This window comes from Podarcis bocagei (genome assembly GCF_964188305.1).
Source record: "Podarcis bocagei genome assembly, chromosome: 5".
NCBI lineage: Eukaryota > Metazoa > Chordata > Lepidosauria > Squamata > Lacertidae > Podarcis > Podarcis bocagei.
Window position 1 is genome coordinate 23,677,069 of NC_138129.1, and position 11,306 is coordinate 23,688,374.

Genomic DNA, 11,306 nt, shown 5'->3' on the forward strand with positions numbered 1-11,306 from the left:
GACAAATCTAGAAATATCTCTCTGCCACTTCTTGAAGCAATCCATTTTGTCCACAATTTGCAGTGTTTGAAACAAAAGCAGCATTCTAGGCAATACATTCATTTTTATCGCAGCAATACGACCCAGCAGTGAAAGCTTCAAATTTGACCAAATTTCTAAATCTTTTTTCACTTCGGCCCAGCATTTTTCATAGTTGTCTTTAAATAAATTCTCATTTTTTGCTGTCATATTAATCCCCAGGTATTTCACTTTCTTAACCACTGTCAAACCTGTCTCATTCTGAAACCTCTCTCTCTCAATCAGTGTTAATTTTTTCTCTAAAACCTTAGTTTTTAACTTATTCAGTTTAAATCCTGCAACCTGACCAAATTCTTGAATCAGTTCTAAAACCCTTTTAGTACTAGATTCTGGCTCCTGTAATGTCAATACTAACTCATCCGCAAATGCTCTCAATTTGTACTGTTTAGCTCCGACTTGTATACCTTTAATCATGAGTTGCAATATTTCAACTAGATTGCACTCATGGTGTTTAAGATTATACACTGCTGTGAAGTGAACAGCGTTTCTTCCTTTTCTCCCTTAAGTATTCCTGAGTGAGCTCCTCTAAAAGGCTTCAGAACTTTCTCTACCACCTCTATGGTCGTTTAAAACTTCTTTGTGGAATATGGTGCCGCTGAGAGCATTTTATGGCCCCATATATTACGCTTTTTTAAAAAATCCACCAGCTATTACTGCTATAAAAACCCACACCTATTCCAAGGCCTGATGGCCATAAAACTGAGAGGCTTTGGGGACGGCCCAGAGACGTGGCAGTGCTGAGACAGGCATTTACGTGGGCCAGCCTTCTCAGATCCTTCAAGGTTGAATGCAGTTGAATTTTTGTACAGTTCGTTTGGTGACAATGGGCTGCCTTCTGTAAAAAAGAAAAGAAAAGGAGGGTGCCCCGTCCTTTTCGAGGAACCACGCTAAGGAGGAAGTTCTGTGCATGAGTTTTGGAGCTCCTGTCTAACTCATATTTTATAGAAAGGCGAGACTCACCTTCAAGAGTAAACACTGTGGCTAGAACTGCAAATCAAAACTCTGGCCCATAAAATCACGGCACAAGATTCCCAGCTTTGTTGTGGGTGTGTACGCTGCAAGCAGCAGCAGCAGCACCGTCATATATAATAACACTGACTTCTGTTAAACCACAGACCTTATTTATAGGGTATATCAACACGATGACAAATCAGTACCCTGGGGTTAGAGATCTTTCACGTTGGCTCACCAAACTACAGTTCCCAGGATTCCTTGGGAGATGCAAAGGACCCGACAGAGTTGTACAACAGTGATAGGGCATGGCTACTTTCTGAACCTAAGGGTGAGTTCACATAGAACACCACAGAATTCACTGAAAGCTTACAGCTATGATGAAATATACATAAGGCTATTTGTGACTTCTAACCACAATAGCTATGTTCTACCTCCGCTATTGGAACATGGGTGACGCTGTGGGTTAAACCACAGAGCCTAGGACTTGCCGATCAGAAGGTCGGCGGTTTGAATCCCCGCGATGGGGTGAGCTCCCGTTTCTCGGTCCCTGCTTCTGCCAACCTAGCAGTTCAAAAGCACGTCAAAGTGCAAGTAGATAAATAGGTACCGCTCCGGCGGGAAGCTAAACGGCGTTTCCGTGCGCTGCTCTGGTTCGCCAGAAGCAGCTTAGTCATGCTGGCCACGTGACCCGGAAGCTGTACACCGGCTCCCTCAGCCAATAAAGCGAGATGAGCGCTGCAACCCCAGAGTCGGCCACGACTGGACCTAATGGTCAGGGGTCCCTTTACCTTTTTACCTCCGCTGTCAAGAGACAGCTAGCCTCGAAATACTGGTTGCTGAGACTCACAGAGCAGAGTGCTGTGGTCCTTCTTGCAGACTTCCCACAGGCATCTGGTTGGCCACTGTGAGAACAGGATGCTGAACCACATGGGCCTTTGGTCCGCGCTAGAAGGGCTCTTATTAGGTACTGTGGATGCTCTCAAGTAGCCCCCATTGGCTTCTTTTTATGTTAAGTGATGTCGAAAGAGAGGTGGTTGTGTCAGGCTGCCAGTATCCCCAGCTGGAGATCCCCAGTGCTTTATACCAGATGTGGGCAGACCTCCTGCTTGCAAGATCTGCTTTCTTTTTTTAACAGAACCTTTAAGATTCACCAGTCAGAGTGAGGTGCAAAAGACATACACTTAAAACTAAAGGATTCTGGGCCTGTTTCTGTCGGAATTATCTGATACCCCCTAACTGACAAGTCCTAAGAGCTCCATGTCAACAAAGGTCTTTTGATACATTTCAGTTCCATCTGTAAGATCTTTGAGTGTCCATATGTACAAGATGATGGTTCTGATTCCTAGTTTCAGTATGATGTATTTTGTGAAGAAGGATCCCTTTGTCATAAGCAACTTTATTTATGTGACACTAAATATTTGAAGACGCAGGTGGCGCTGTGGGTTAAACTACAGAGCCTAGGACTAGCCAATCAGAAGGTTGGCGGTTCGAATCCCCGCAATGAAGGGGTGAGCTCCCGTTGTTCGGTCCCTGCTTCTGCCAACCTAGCAGTTCGAAAGCACGTCAAAGTGCAAGTAGATAAATAGGTACCGCTCTGGCGGGAAGGTAAATGGCATTTCTGTGCGCTGCTCTGGTTCGTCAGAAGCAGCTTAGTCATGCTGGCCACATGACCCGGAAGCTGTCTGCCGGCTCCCTCGGCCAATAAAGCAAGATGAGCGCCGCAACCCCAGAGTCGGCCACGACTGGACCTAATGGTCAGGGCTCCCTTTACCTTTACCTAAATATTTGAAGCTAGGAGGCATTTTCTGAAATACAACTGTTTAAATGCAAGCAAATTGCTTCTTGGAAATGCCACCAAGGAAAGAAGAGAGAACCGGAACACGTTTTTGCTGACAATAAAGACATGTTCATTTTGGTTCAACTTAACCCCCCCCCCCCAATCCTTTTAACTAATAATCCTTCCAGGAAACTTTGGGAACAAGTCAACTGACACTCTGCAAATTACTGCAGAAGGAAAGTCATTAGCTCAACAGCACATTCCCTCACCAGATGTGTTTTGTTAGGTCCAGTTTTTGCAGAGGGCAAAAAAAAATAATGTGCTGCCTTTTGGAGAAGAAGCCAAACATTAATGTGATTGCAAGACAACACTGTAAAAACAGAGGCTGGCAGTGTTTAGGTTTGCCTGTGGAGGACTTAGGGCTGCAGAACTGTCAGCGCTGTGTTTGTGGCGTCTTTCACTTGATGTTTTCCTACACTCTGCGTTTTGGTCTCTGATGCTACAGCAGTAGGCCATAAAATATTGGATAACTAAAATGGGCTCTTCATGCCAAGCAGCTTGTGGATTAGATTTGTTTAAAGCTGCTGGCCAAAACTATCATTTGCAAGGGATGGGCCACCTCTACACCAATGAATCCAGCTCCAGTGTACTTCCATATCTGAAACCTGTTTATATGGAGGGCTTATTTCCAGGCGGAACTCGCTGGAACTCAGTTCCAGCACCTCTCTGGTGGGCACCTTTGCCATTACAAGAGAACAGAGGAGGCATTCGTGGTGAGTTCCGGCACCTCTTTTTCTAGAAAAATTGCACTGTGGACATGCCATACTTTTAAAGCACATTCAGAGGACATTCCCCTCCCCACCCGATAAATACAAAGAATCCTTGGAAGTGAGGATTGTTAAGGGTGCTGGGGATTGTAGCTCGGAGGGGTAAACTGGTTCCCAGGAATTTTGTGTGTGTGTGTGTGTACTTTGAATGTGTTTTAAATGTATTGTGTCTACACAGCCTTACTGTGGCTGTGGAACAGAATGGAACAGAATGAGGTAGAAGAAATTATATCACTTCAGACCAGTGTTCGAAACTCCCATTGTTCTAGGCGCATTTTGCGACAGGGAAATTCGTTAGTGCGAGCAATTTCTGAGCTCTGGGCGCAGTACTGCACCGAAGATTTCAGATTAAAACTGCAGAGTGGAAGGAAAGGAGGACCTTTTTTCTGCCTCACCACTTCCAGCTACTCCCTGAAGACTGGAGGAGAGACCCTCTTAAAAATATTAGGTTGGTGGGCAGGGGTAGGACCAGTGTCTGATTTAGATATGAGCTAAACAAGCTATAGTTTAGGGCGCCACTCTCTTGGGGGCCCCCAAAATTTTTCACTATTAATATACTTCCTTCTTAATTGTATTTCAGTTCAACAATTATTTTGATAAAATACATTATTTTGTTACGTGCACATGGCTTTAGATGCCTATTAGGTCCATAAATTACCATATAGCATATATTCAACATAAAAAACAGCAACAATTTGTTGTTGACAAAGGACAGCTGGACATATAAAGGGCCCCATTACCTTCAGTAGTAGCTTAGGGCCTCATCAAACCTAAATCCGGCCCTGGACTAGACCATGTGAAAAACGGACATAATATTTTAGCTGCTGTGCATTCATTTTCAGCTTTGACGTCTTGCTATATATATAAAAAAGCACGCCTAGACATTCCATTGCTGCACCCATAACTTTAAGGTGCCATTGATTTAGCTCCTAGCTTTCATATCTGTTTCTAGCACTGCTTCAGACTGCAGGCAACATAGGCAATGTTCGTGTACACCCAACTGAAGTGCTACCTTTGATGGATACTTCGTTTTCAGCCCCAGAAGCTGCTGCCGACTCCTCCAGTTATCCCAGCAGGTAAATCGCCCGATTGATGGATCCTTGCTCTGGGCCACATCTAACCTGAGATCTGCTGTTAGCAATAAAGTTGTGGCCTTATTTAATCCATGCTCTTGTCTATGGCTCATTATAGTTCCTTTGTTTATGGCCCATTATAGTTCCCAGCGCTTGCACCCTGCATGGATCACTTGGTGTGCAAAGCATTGTTGACGCTCACTTGCAATGGCTTACCTAAATTTCAGGCATCCATTTCCCCCAACCTCTAATGGAAAGACCAGGGTCTGTACCCCATGACCTTTTGGATGCAGAACATGTGCTTTACCACTGAGCTACAACCATCTTTCCAGTTGTGCCAAATTCATTTGCTAGGGCTGAAAGCACTGTTTTATGACCTGCCGGGATGGATGTGATTCTGGGAGCTTCCCATTCTAAATCTTTCCTGCTCATGTTCTGTTGCCAGGACTTTATAAAATATAGCTCACCATTCTGAGCTGTACATCAGCCCTGGGACATATGGATGAATGGCGCTGTAAACAAATGGCAGCCAGAGTTGGTTTATATTTAATGGGCTCCATGTAATGGTCTTCACTTCTTGACTCACGTCAGGTTCTCAGCCTGGGAAAATTATCTTCGGTTTTCATTTCTTCATTAAAAAACAAAACAAAAGCTTCTCCACCATTAGCAATAAAACCTTTTACGACCATAGGGAGGTGGTTGATTTGAAAGCTGGGCATATCTTCAAACAGAGAAAGCCTGGGGAAGACATTTAATCTCAAAACTGAACAAACATAACAAGTCCAGCAATAAAGATAATCGACCTGCATTGCAGAGAGCGAAAGGGCCAATCCTGAATTCTTGTTTCCTAAGGTGGGCAGGTTGAGGCTCAGAATTGGCTTGAGTTCGGTGGCAGCCTTCCAGGGTTTTCTGTAACTAAGATAATTCTCGTTATAATATTTCGTACTGAATATACCATACTTTTGAGGCACCTCCCTGAATCCTGGAAACTGTAGTTTACCCACAGAGCTACAATTCCAAACACCCTTACCAAATTACATTTTCCATTATACTTTGTGTAGAAGAATGTGCTTTAAACATGTGGTTTGTGCATAGCCTTGCTCTGTATTTAAGATCATCATAGCATCCATAGGATGGTACTGCCTGGTGGTGATCTCATGGCTCAGGTAAATGAAGTGGCACACTGACTTTTGAATTCACAAAACTCTTTGTCAGATAGAATGAGAGAGAGAAATAGCCAATTCTTAGTCCGACAAAAGAAACTAGGAGTTGTTCTAGTTGCCATCTGTATTGGAACTAAAATGATTTTATATGTGTGGTGGTGTTGTTGTAAATGCGCTACAACTATACACACACACTTATTTATGCAAATATTCTAATTGGGTTGTAAACAATGGAGCGCTAGGTAACCCTTGCTCAGTTGGAATAGCTCAATTGGTAGAGCACGAGACTCTTAATCTATGATTCTTTCTGTTAGTGGAAGAAGTCATGCTTGCTCACAGGAGCTTTCCCTGGTCTCCACATACGATACACCCCATAAATCTGTTCTGGGCTTCCCCCCTCCTCCAGAGCAGATTTGGGGTAGGCGCAAGGGGAGGAGAGTGGTGAGGGGAAGTTCTGTTGCACAAGTATAAAACCTCATGCTAGCGGCACAAGTGCATTGGAGATTGCCCAGCGGTTTTGTACGTGCAATTGTGCCCTGCACACTTTTATTATCGTGAATCGCTTTGGGGTGCCTCATTGCAGGCAATCCATAAATGAAATAAACAACCATGATAAATAAAAAGGGCCACTCCATTTCTGTGACTAATCTCTTTTAGATGCTTTTTGATTCTGAATTTTAAATTGTTGTAAGCTGCCCTGATTGCTGTAGGTGAAAGGACTGACAGCAGATTTAATGTTAATAATCAATAAATGGGAACTGGCAAGGGGATTGGGACATTCTGTATGTGATTTGTGGGTATCAGGCGTGCAAATTATGATGCTAAACACACCAACAACTGGCTTGCCTCTCCTAAAATGTGCACACCCAAGTTTTCAAGCCCCATGGATTTAAATGGGAACCAAACCTCCTAAACTTCTTCTGGATTGTGTTCAGATGCTTGAATTTACCTTGGTGGCAGGGGAAAAGAAAACAAATCTGTTTAAAGTAATTGAACGTTTTATGGATGTTTTAACAGGATGTCTTTACTGATGGAATGAAATGTGATTACTTTGGGACCAGACAGAAGATCATTTGAATGTGTTTACAAGTATATTTTGAGGGGTTTTTTATATATATAAGAAAGCTGACCTTGGTGATAAAATTTCACCCAAGGAAAAAGTCCAAATCGTCTGCCTGAGTTCAAAAATTAATCAAAGCAACTCAGCCAAACCCCATTAATGCTCCTGTTTATATAAGAGGAGGCAGTGGCGCTCTGTGGAGTCAGGCTTCAGTTCTGTCCTGGTGTTTATGATTACTTTTTTGCGGTCAGTGAAGGAGTCTGAAACTGCAGAGTGCTGCTGCCATGTTTTGGAAACGTTTGGGATCCTGTCTGGTTTCCAGGGCAGCATCAAAAGACCTCAAGGACACCATTTGCCACACCACGCTAAGCAGAGCTGCTGGCTGCTGGCTCAGAAGGTTCACAAGTCAATGTGTGATTAGCAGACGACCATCATGCACACTGCTCCTTCGGGGAACATCAGGAGGACTCCCAAAAAGGACTCTCTCCCTCAATGCTCAGTGCTGCTGACCTGCTGCCACACAAAAAAAGTTTGCCATCACATACACACAATCGCATTTCTGCCCTCTATACAGTGGTACCTCATGTTAAGTACTTAATTCGTTCCAGAGGTCTGTACTTAACCTGAAATTGTTCTTAATCTGAGGTACCACTTTAGCTAAAGGGGCCTCCTGCTGCCGCTGCGCCACCGGAGCACGATTTCTGTTCTCTTTTTTTTTTTAATGATATTTATTAAGTTTTCAAAGGAAAAAAGTTACATAAGTAAAAAAAATTAGACGAAAAGACAACAATAAAAATAAAATGAAAAAAGAAAAAAGGGAAAAAAATACAAAATACAGAAAAAAGTTAAAAAACATTTAAAAAAGAAAAAAAAACCACATCAATCTTTCCATATCATATATTCATATCCTTGCTTCCCTGACCTCCTCACACCTCCCTTTTTTGTATTCCAGTTCAGTTAGTTAATTCAGCAGTTTCTTTCCCTCTTTATTTTTATCTTAATCCTTTAACTTAATATAACTTTAAGTTCTCACCTATTATTAATCCATTTTTCATACACCTTTAAAACATTACTGCTTAAACCACTTAACTTCATTCTGACATCATTCTAACATTCATTAATTTTGCAATATTTCTGTAAATAGTCTTTAAATTTCTTCCAATCTTCTTCCACCGACTCTTCTCCCTGGTCTCGGATTCTGCCAGTCATTTCCGCCAGTTCCATGTAGTCCATCACCTTCATCTGCCATTCTTCCAGGGTGGGTAGATCTTGCGTCTTCCAATACTTTGCAATAAGTATTCTTGGTGCTGTTGTGGCATACCTAAAGAAAGGTCTGTCCTTCTTTGGCACCATTTGGCCGAACATGCCCAAGAGAAAGGCCTCTGGTTTCTTCAGCAAGGTATATTTAAATACCCTTTTCAGTTCATTATAAATCATCTCCCAGAAAGCCTTAATCCTTGGGCACGTCCACCATAGGTGAAAGAATGTACCTTCAGTTTCCTTACATTTCCAACATTTATTATCGGGCAAATGGTAGATTTTTGCAAGCTTGACTGGTGTCATGTACCACCTGTATATCATTTTCATAATATTCTCTCTTAAGGCATTGCATGCCGTAAACTTCATACCTGTGGTCCATAACTGTTCCCAGTCAGCCATCATTATGTTATGTCCAACATCTTGTGCCCATTTAATCATAGCAGATTTCACCGTTTCATCCTGTGTATTCCATTTCAACAGCAAGTTATACATCTTTGACAAAATCTTAGTTTTGGGTTCTAACAGTTCTGTTTCTAATTTTGATTTTTCCACCTGGAAGCCAATTTTCTTGTCCAAATTATATGCCTCCATTATCTGATAATAATGAAGCCAGTCTCAAAACTCTGCAATTTCAGTCTATCTCCCTCTTGTTCCAAAATTTCCCAAAATTTCGGCCATCTGACCTCCATATTAAGCTTTTTCTGAGCTTTCGCTTCCATCGGTGACAGCCACCTTGGAGTTTTGTTTTCCAGTAAGTCCTTATATCTTATCCAGACATTAAACAATGCTTTCCTGACAATATGGTTTTTAAATGCTTTATGTGCTTTGACCTTGTCGTACCACAAATATGCATGCCATCCAAATACATTATTAAAACCTTCTAAATCCAAAATGTCTGCGTTTTCCAGAAGTAGCCATTCTTTCAACCAGCAAAAGGCTGCTGATTCATAATAAAGTTTAAGGTCTGGCAGGGCAAATCCACCTCTTTCCTTTGCATCTGTTAATATCACGATTTCTGTTCTCATCCTGAAGCAAAGTTCTTAACCTGAAGCACTATTTCTGGGTTAGCGGAGTCTGTAACCTGAAGTGTATGTAACCTGAGGTACCACTGTATTCCATAACCACTGCATTCATCAAACACAGTTAAGACCCTCTCCCGTAAGCATGCCTTGCAAAGTATGTTTGTGTGTGTATCTGAGAGTCCTCCTTTTAAAAATCACAAAGTACTCCCACAACAATCAATCTGGATCTCGCCAGTTTTTCCCCTCCCATCAAATATCTTCTATAGCTCAGCTGGTAGAGCACAGGGCTCTTATTCTCATGGTTCTGGGTTCGAGCCCCACACTGAGCAAAAAAAATATATTCCTGCATTGTCGGGGGTTGGACTAAATTGCCCTTGTGGTCCTTTCCAGTTCTACCATTCTACGATTCCCTGCCACAGCGAATGCAGGGGAGCACAGCACCAGAACTTCGCTCAGATGGGGGCCGAGAGGCTTCCCTCTCCTCAGCTGAGCATTTCAAGGATGTTTTGATACCCCTCCAGCCGGAAATGCATCAGGCCTCCCTCAAAGGTGTCTGCCTTTGCCTAAGCAGGCAGGCAGGCTTCAACTTTCCTTCTGGGGTGGTTGGGCGTTCTGGGAGGAAAGATGCAGTCTTTCCTCCCAGGTGAAGGCAAGTAGGCGGCAGTCAAGCGCACAGAGCCTGAGAAGCATGTTCTCCATGCATCTAGCTGCCAATATATTGCAGCTCCCTGGCTGCCGCCATCACAGCGCAGGCAGGCAGGGAGAAGGAAGTGCGCTGAGCTGGCAGCAGCTGGGGAGCCGCAGTGTATCGGCAGCTCAAAAAGTCTGAAACCGGTTGGCGTGATGTGAATGCCATACCGGTTACAGACAATGAAACGGAGGATCGCCCAGCTCTACTAAACAGCATTTTTACGTTATGCTCTTCAGGCCTCTGGGTTACTTCTAAGAATGCCATTATGGTGTCAGTCATTCAGTATTTTGGGATGAGCCTAAAAGTGAATTTAAATCCATCCTACAGAAAGAAGTAAGACTAAACTGCAGGGGTCAGCAAACTTACCGTGCCTCGGGCCAGTGTCTCCAGCGCTGATGGCATGGCAGGCCGGAGGAGCGTGTGCCCATACACGTGCAGACATGCTATTTCTAGCGCACTTCTAGGTCAGAGGAGCACCGGAAATAGCTTGTACACATGTGCACGGGCCTCCTCCAACCCAGATGTACACCGGAAATAACACTTGTGCATGCGCAAATAACGCTTGTGCACGCACACAAGCTATTCGCGGTGCTCCTCCAACTCGGAAGTGGGCAGCCACACAGCGCAGCACTGTCAAAATAAAAAAATTCCTTCCAGTAGCACCTTAAAGACCAACTAAGTTAGTTCTTGGTATGAGCTTTCGTGTGTATCTGAAGAAGTGTGCATGCACACGAAAGCTCATACCAAGAACTAACTTAGTTGGTCTTTAAGGTGCTACTGGAAGGATTTCTTTTTTTTTTTTTTTTGACTATGGCAGACCAACACGGCTACCTATCTGTAACTGAAGCGCAGCACTGGTAAAATGGGCGGTGGCAGCGGGTGGCGGGGGTTGCTGCGGGCCTGATAAACGAGTCCCTCGGGCCTTATCCGGCCCGCAGACCTTAGTTTGGGGACCCCTACTATACTGTATGAGAATTGTATGCATTTGCGGCCCTGCTTCAATTTGTGACGTGCATTTGGCACCCTCTGCTGGACAAAAGTTTTAAGTGAACTAACTGGAACAGATTACAGCTGGCGTTGCCACCCATGATGCTCTCCAGACAGGGCTGAATCAACTACCATCATACCTCGGGCTGCAAATGCTGTGGGTTGTGCATTTTTGGGTTGCGGACCACACCAAACCTGAAGTACCAGAACAGGTTTCGGCGCTCGTGCATGCGCAGAAGCACAAAATGACATCACACGCATGCGCAGAAGCACCGAATTGCATCACGTGCATGCACAGATGCAGCGCTGCAGGTTGCCTCCCACACAGATCACGTTCGCAACCCGAGCTATGACTGTATGAAACTAAGGTAGGATTGCCATATTTCAAAAAGTGAAAATCCGGACACAAAAGTT